Genomic DNA, 6,560 nt, shown 5'->3' with positions numbered 1-6,560 from the left:
AATTGAGTTTATATGTTCAATTTAACAAACTTAGGAACACATCATGTTCGAACATGTATCAACCTCCTCACGATCGAACCAGTTGGGAACTTAGTTTTTTATCTTCTTGAATTCCTCGTTCGAACGGCTATTGATTACCTATAGACAATGAATTTAACTCTCATGACTTTCCTTTCTGGAGCTAAAGAGTGCAAGAGTAAGATTATAGAGCCCTTTAATACAAACAACTTCTTTTGCTTTTTTTCTCACAAAAATTCATAATTCCTTTCAACTTTATATGTAATATTCAATCAGCTCCTTTCTGCTTTCTCCGCTCAAAACTCTTTACCAAACATACCCTTATAAACTGATTTAAAACCTGTGGATAAGCTCATAAAGTAGCTTTCTTTGTAGTTCCTAATCATTATATTTTCAGGTACCATGGGCTGCATATGGGTCTACCTACTCAGTTATCTTCTCAAATAATATCACAGTAGATGAAGCAGCAGTTGCATTTGAAAAGCCACGAACAACCTCCACCGTTTGCAAATTCCCAGTCGACGCATTGCTTTGCACAATTTGGGGTGCAAATACCCGACCACGTTACGCTTCCTCTCGTACATATGGTACAACTTTCACCATATGGCTTACACTCATCTTTGGCGCCGTAGACTCCTAACAAGAACAAACAGATAATCATAGAATGAAGTGAAAATGAAAAATTATAAAAGTTATTCTTCCAACCATCTTTCGACTATTAAATTTGTGTAAGACTCTATTACACAAACCCTTTAAGATTTAAAATTTAAGTTCTGAGGTAACTTACACCTTTTAGATTTTAAGAAATCCTAAAAACCTTTTTTCAAAGATAAATACAATTAGGTTTATATAGACTTACAAAGAGATGTAATAAAGATAAACTACTCTCATAGAGATGTATCCCATCACCAACACTTAACAAATAATAATAACAATAATAATAGTAAAGATAATAAATACAATGAGATAATCTCTCATTCAATTAGTAGCTTTATCTCTTTAGCCACATAAACTGTTCTTATCATTCACTCATATATCTAGAACGTAACAAACTCACATGAATCCACAAATCTAATGATAGATTCATAGAATTTATAAAAAATTAAAAAAATTAAAACAAAAAATAAAAAATAAAATTGTTGAAGAATGGTTTAAAGATTGATGTGTAGCATGCATCAATGAAAAATATGTTAATGTACACCCACAACCATACCTACGCAAGTAAAGTGGATGAAGATGAAGATGTTGGCACACAAATAAACACGAACAAACTTTTGATTCAAAGCCATGTTTTCCCTCAATTGCACCAAACAGTAGTGATAACTAGGGTCATTAACTAATTTATGTATAATGTAAGTTGCTGTATTTTGTATTCAAATAATAAGAGATAGGCTTTAAAGTTTGGATATAAAAAGATCTCAATAAAATATTTGACCTTTCGATGTATTGCCAAGCAAATGGATTTGGTTGGATCACACACCCTTTAATTAGCTTTGATGACTTACCCTTCCTGGTATAAAATAAATAATGTACATCAAATTATTATAAGGGTTAAATGTCTTATTCTTTCCCGTGGTTTAACTTTGTTGGTTTTTATGTTGGCTAATTTCGGTGATCAAAACGAACATTTCTAGAGCCAAATTTCATATCCATGCAAGTTCCGTCTGGACGGGAAGCAAGTTCGTCCGGACACTCGAAGAATTCATTTTTCCTGAGATCTTTATCTGTAATCTCGTCTGCACCCTGTCCGGACACGCCGCACCATGAAAGCAAGTTAACGATGAGGATCGGAGTTTTGCCCTAGGACCATCCAGACAACCATGGTCTACGTCCGGACGGAAATGTGAAAAATCATGCGTTGGCCATAGTTTTTCAAGCTCCGACCGGACGGCCCCATCGGAACGCCGCGTATACCTGTAACAATTTTAAATGAATGTAAACTGATGAGTGTCAAATATTGCATATTTGAGCCCCTTAATTTACAATTATTAATCCTTTAAATTTCATTCATCCTTACTATAGCAAGCATTCTTTAGGGATGTCGGAAAGCAAGAAAAAACACAAGTCCAAATGTTGTATTTTCGGCCGAGATAATTTGAATGAGATAAATATCGGACTTTCTGAGATAGTCAAAAAAAAAAGAAATTTGAATTTCCTGACATTCCGAGTCATGAAAATGCGAAATTTCATTCATCCTTACTGTAGCAAGCATTCTTCAAGGATGCCAGAAAGCAAGAAAAAAACACAAGTCCAAATGTCGTATTTTCGGCCGAGATAATTTGAATGAGATAAATATCGGACTTTCCGAGCTAGTCAAAAAAAGAAATTCGAATTTCCTGACGTTCCGGGTCATAAAAATTTGAAATTTCAATCATCCTTACTATAACAAGCATTCTTCAAAGATGTCGGAAAGCAAGAAAAAACACAAGTCCAAATGTCGTATTTTCGGCAGACATAATTTGAATGAGATAAATATCAGCTTTCCGAGCTAGTCAAAAAAAGAAATCTGAATTTCCTGACGTTCCGGGTCACGAAAATGCGAAATTTCATTCACCCTTACTATAGCAAGCATTCTTCAGGGATGCTGGAAAGCAAGAAAAAACACGAGTCCAAATGTCGTATTTTCGGCCAAGATAATTTGAATGATGTAAATATCGGACTTTTCGAGTTAGTCAAAAAAAGAAATTCGAATATCCTGACATTTCGGGTCACGAAAATGCAAAATTTCATTAATCCTTACTATAGCAAGCATTCTTCAGGGATGCCAGAAAGCAAGAAAAAACACAAGTTCAAATGTCGTATTTTCGACCAAGATAATTTGAATGAGATAAATATCAGACTTTCCGAACTAGTCAAAAAAAGAAATTCGAATTTCCTGCAACCAAGGCTTTCCTCAAGGGAGTTGAAACATGGAGAAAGGAAACAGGGACTAAAAAAGCAATCGAAAACTTTTCTCATTTGATCACGTTCATATTTAGTTCATCCTTCCTCTTCCATTTCTTACTTGTTTTTGGTTTTTAGGAGGCTGCTCAACGTCTGCAATCAAATGGTACCGTGAGTTGATTTTGACAGTTTCTTTTCTTTCTTTTTGCTTCTTGAGGCCTATCTTGGTGAATTATTTTCCTACTTTAATATTCCATTTGATGCAGGGCAGCACGACCATGAAGACAAAAAAATAAAAATAAATAAATAAATTGGAGAAAATGAAAACCGCTCTCTCAAGCTCCAATCTAACAAAACCCCCTCCACTAGCAGTAGTTTTCCTCTGATTTTTCTTAAGTTTAGGAAACAAAACTACTTTTTACTTCCATATCAAAATATATTTAGTGCTTTCCATACACCAAATGTAATATGGTGTGATAATGTTAGCGCTCTTGCACTCGCCTCAAATCCCGTGTTTCATGGTCGAACAAAACACATCGAGGTGGACTATCACTTTATTAGGGAAAAAGTGCTTAATCATGACATTTTGGTTAAGTTTATTTCCTCCAGTAATCAAGTAGTTAATATCTTTACAAAAGGATTATCATCCTCTCAACTTTGTTTTTAAAATCCAAGCTCATGGTTGTTCCCCCATTAGCTTGCGGGGCTGTTAAAGTCACTATCCTATCAGGTACTATGGCTCAACATTCAACTCAAGATAAGGCAGCACATTCAGTTCAAGCACAACATTTGGAAGATAAAGTTGATACTATCCAAAACAGAGGACTTGATGATACCATCCAAAACAGAGGTGATTACATTCAATCAAATCACATTACAAAAGATGAAGATGATAACTCATCCATAGGTTATAGAAGATCATTAGATTAGTTTAGAATTCAAATGTATTCTTATTACCTTTAGACATTGAAGTCTATCACACTTTCTTCACATTTGTTTCAAATCAGACACCTGGTGGCCTTTCCCACGCCATCATCTCCAGCTTGAGCATCATCCTCATCCACAACGGTGCTTCACCTGCAAAACATCGCAACACATGTTAATAAGTTCGTTGTTTAGTAAGTATGGTGTTCTATTAATACACGTGATAATTAAACTTAGTTGCAAGAATATGAATGAAACTAACATAAAACGTCACCTAGGCAACTAGCTGAGGATGATTTGGGCATCGCATGAGGGGATTGAGTGTCTGGAACGTTCAGCATACCTTTCGGCAATTGCGTGATGTTGATGGCACAAACGAACTGCAACCGACTCTACCGAGTGTAGTCCCAAGCCCCACTCCTCAGCCAAGGCCAGGCCATTCCGGCAACACCGCCTTTGATTATGCGTCATTCGGTGACCATTAAATGGTCCTCTGGTTACTACATTGTCATGAGGTTGGAGGCTCTTGCGGCATAAGCGCCTCCAACTAGGAGCTTATAAGAGTACAAAACACTCATTAGCCAACTGGAAAAGAAGAAATTCATGAATAATTAGTAATTCATTGCTATAATAGATGTATGACAATAACGACATCTCATATATATATATATGAGTGGTTTTAGAATATTTTAAATCGAATGTATTAAAGTAGGCATCCAATATTGCAAAATAAAGTTGCACAAGTCTAATATATATACAAGACTACACAGATTGTCCATTTTAGGAAAGACAGTAAACATCACATTAGCTACATAAGAGGAAACAACACTTCTACATGGGAATTTCAGGTAGAAGATAAAAATTTGTAACTATTTGCCCGAGCCTTCTGAACAATCTGGAAGGATCAAAGATGGAGAAATATTCATTCCTATAGAGCAAAACTTCGAACTCGAACTACTATCTTAATGAGAATCAAAAACAAAAAATAGTAATTTTCTCGATCAATTAAAATAGAATCCAAAAATTTCTATATCTATTTAGATACAAAACTTTCTTCCAAATTATAAAATTGAAAGAACAGTATGACATACCTCTTTATACTCATAATCCATACCTCTTTTGCTATCCCTAGTTTGCATTAGTTTTGGACTTCATATGAGAATATGCCCCCAAAAAAAAGGCACTTTTCGGTACTTCCGTCGAAATTGTGATGCATTTGAACACAATCTGTAAACAGACTTAAATCATCACTTGTCCCAAAAATTTAAACCGATAGAAAAAAAATAAATTTAATCATTTAATAAATACCTTAACAAGTAGTACTTAGATTTATTTGCCTCATATCTTCTAATATTAATCCAGCAATTAATAGTTCATCTTACAAATTGAATTGCATGCATGAATGGGCTGGATCTTGGATGCACAAAAGTAAATAACTCAATTTGTTTAATATGGCTTTAGAATTGAGTTTATATGTTCAATTTAACAAACTTAGGAACACATCATGTTCGAACATGTATCAACCTCCTCAAGATCGAACCACTTGGGAACTTAGTTTTTTTATCTTCTTGAATTCCTCGTTCGAACGGCTATCGATTACCTATAGACAATGAATTTAACTCTCATGACTTTCCTTTCTGGAGCTAAAGAGTGCAAGGGTAAGACTATAGAGTCCTTTAATACAAACAACTTCTTTTGCTTTTGTTCTCACAAAAATTCATAATTCCTTTCAACTTTATATGAAATATTCAATCAGCTCCTTTCTGCTTTCTCCGCTCAAAACACTTTACCAAGCATACCCTTATAAACTGATTTAAAACCTGTGGAGAAGCTCATAAAGTAGCTTTCTTTGTAGTTCCTAATCATTATATTTTCAGGTACCATGGGCTGCATCATGGGTCTACCTACTCAGTTATCTTCTCAAATAATATCACAGTAGATGAAGTAGCAGTTGCATTTGAAAAGCCACCAACAACCTCCACCGTCTGCAAATTCCCAGTCGATGCATTGCTTTGCACAATTTGGGGTGCAAATACCCGACCACGTTACGCTTCCTCTCGTACATACGATACAACTTTCATCATATGGCCTACACTCATCCTTGGCGTAGACTCCTAACAAGAACAGACAAATAATTATCAAAGGAAATGAAAAACAAAAATGATAAAAATCATTTTTTTAACCATCTTTCGACTATTGAATTTGTGTAGAACTCTATTACGTGAATAGAGTAATCCGGATAAAATTTAAGTTCTGAGGTAACCTACACCTTATTTATTTTAAGGAAACCTAAAACCCTTTTTCAAACATAATTACAAATCGGTTTATATAGAATTACAAAGAGATGTAATAAAGATAAACTAATCTCATAGAGATGTATTCCATAACCATCCTATCACTAACATCTTAGAGAGATGTATCCCATCACTAATACTTAACAAATAGTAGGGTAAAGTCTACTTAACCTCTTCAAACTATCACTCCAATAGCAATCTACCCTCCAAATTATCAATTGTGACAATTTACCCCCCAAACTACCAAAATAATGATAATGTACCCCCAATTTTAACAAAATGATGAAATTACCCTTACTAAAATAAAAACAAAAATACTAAAATTTCTTTTTTTGTTTTTTCAAAATTTTAAGGGTATTTTTGTCTTATTGAAAATTTTATAGGGGTAATTTTGTCATTTTTAAAAAATTTGGAGTACATTGTCATTGTTTTGATAGTTTG

General features: G+C 34.4%; 1 long non-coding RNA gene across 5 annotated transcripts in view; it reads right to left on the bottom strand.

The window, feature by feature from the left end:
- Nucleotides 1–3,326: 3,326 nt before the first annotated feature.
- The window catches only part of LOC132186161 (uncharacterized), a 3,662-nt gene continuing 428 nt past the window's right edge, over nt 3,327–6,560 (bottom strand). Inside the window, exons 1-4 of one of the 5 annotated variants that reach the window (XR_009440725.1) lie at nt 5,730–5,931; nt 4,917–5,052; nt 4,100–4,410; nt 3,327–3,978 (exon numbers count right to left, since the gene is read on the bottom strand). This is a non-coding gene — a long non-coding RNA (uncharacterized LOC132186161). Of the gene's footprint in view, nt 3,979–4,099; nt 4,411–4,916; nt 5,053–5,729; nt 5,932–6,560 lie in introns of those variants that run through there. The other 4 variants (XR_009440727.1, XR_009440723.1, XR_009440724.1 and 1 more) reach the window with 4 other exon arrangements.

The sequence above is a fragment of the Corylus avellana genome, chromosome ca1 (assembly GCF_901000735.1).
Source record: "Corylus avellana chromosome ca1, CavTom2PMs-1.0".
NCBI lineage: Eukaryota > Viridiplantae > Streptophyta > Magnoliopsida > Fagales > Betulaceae > Corylus > Corylus avellana.
The sequence above is the reverse complement of the archived record's forward strand: the minus strand, read 5'-3'. Positions and strand labels throughout refer to the sequence as shown.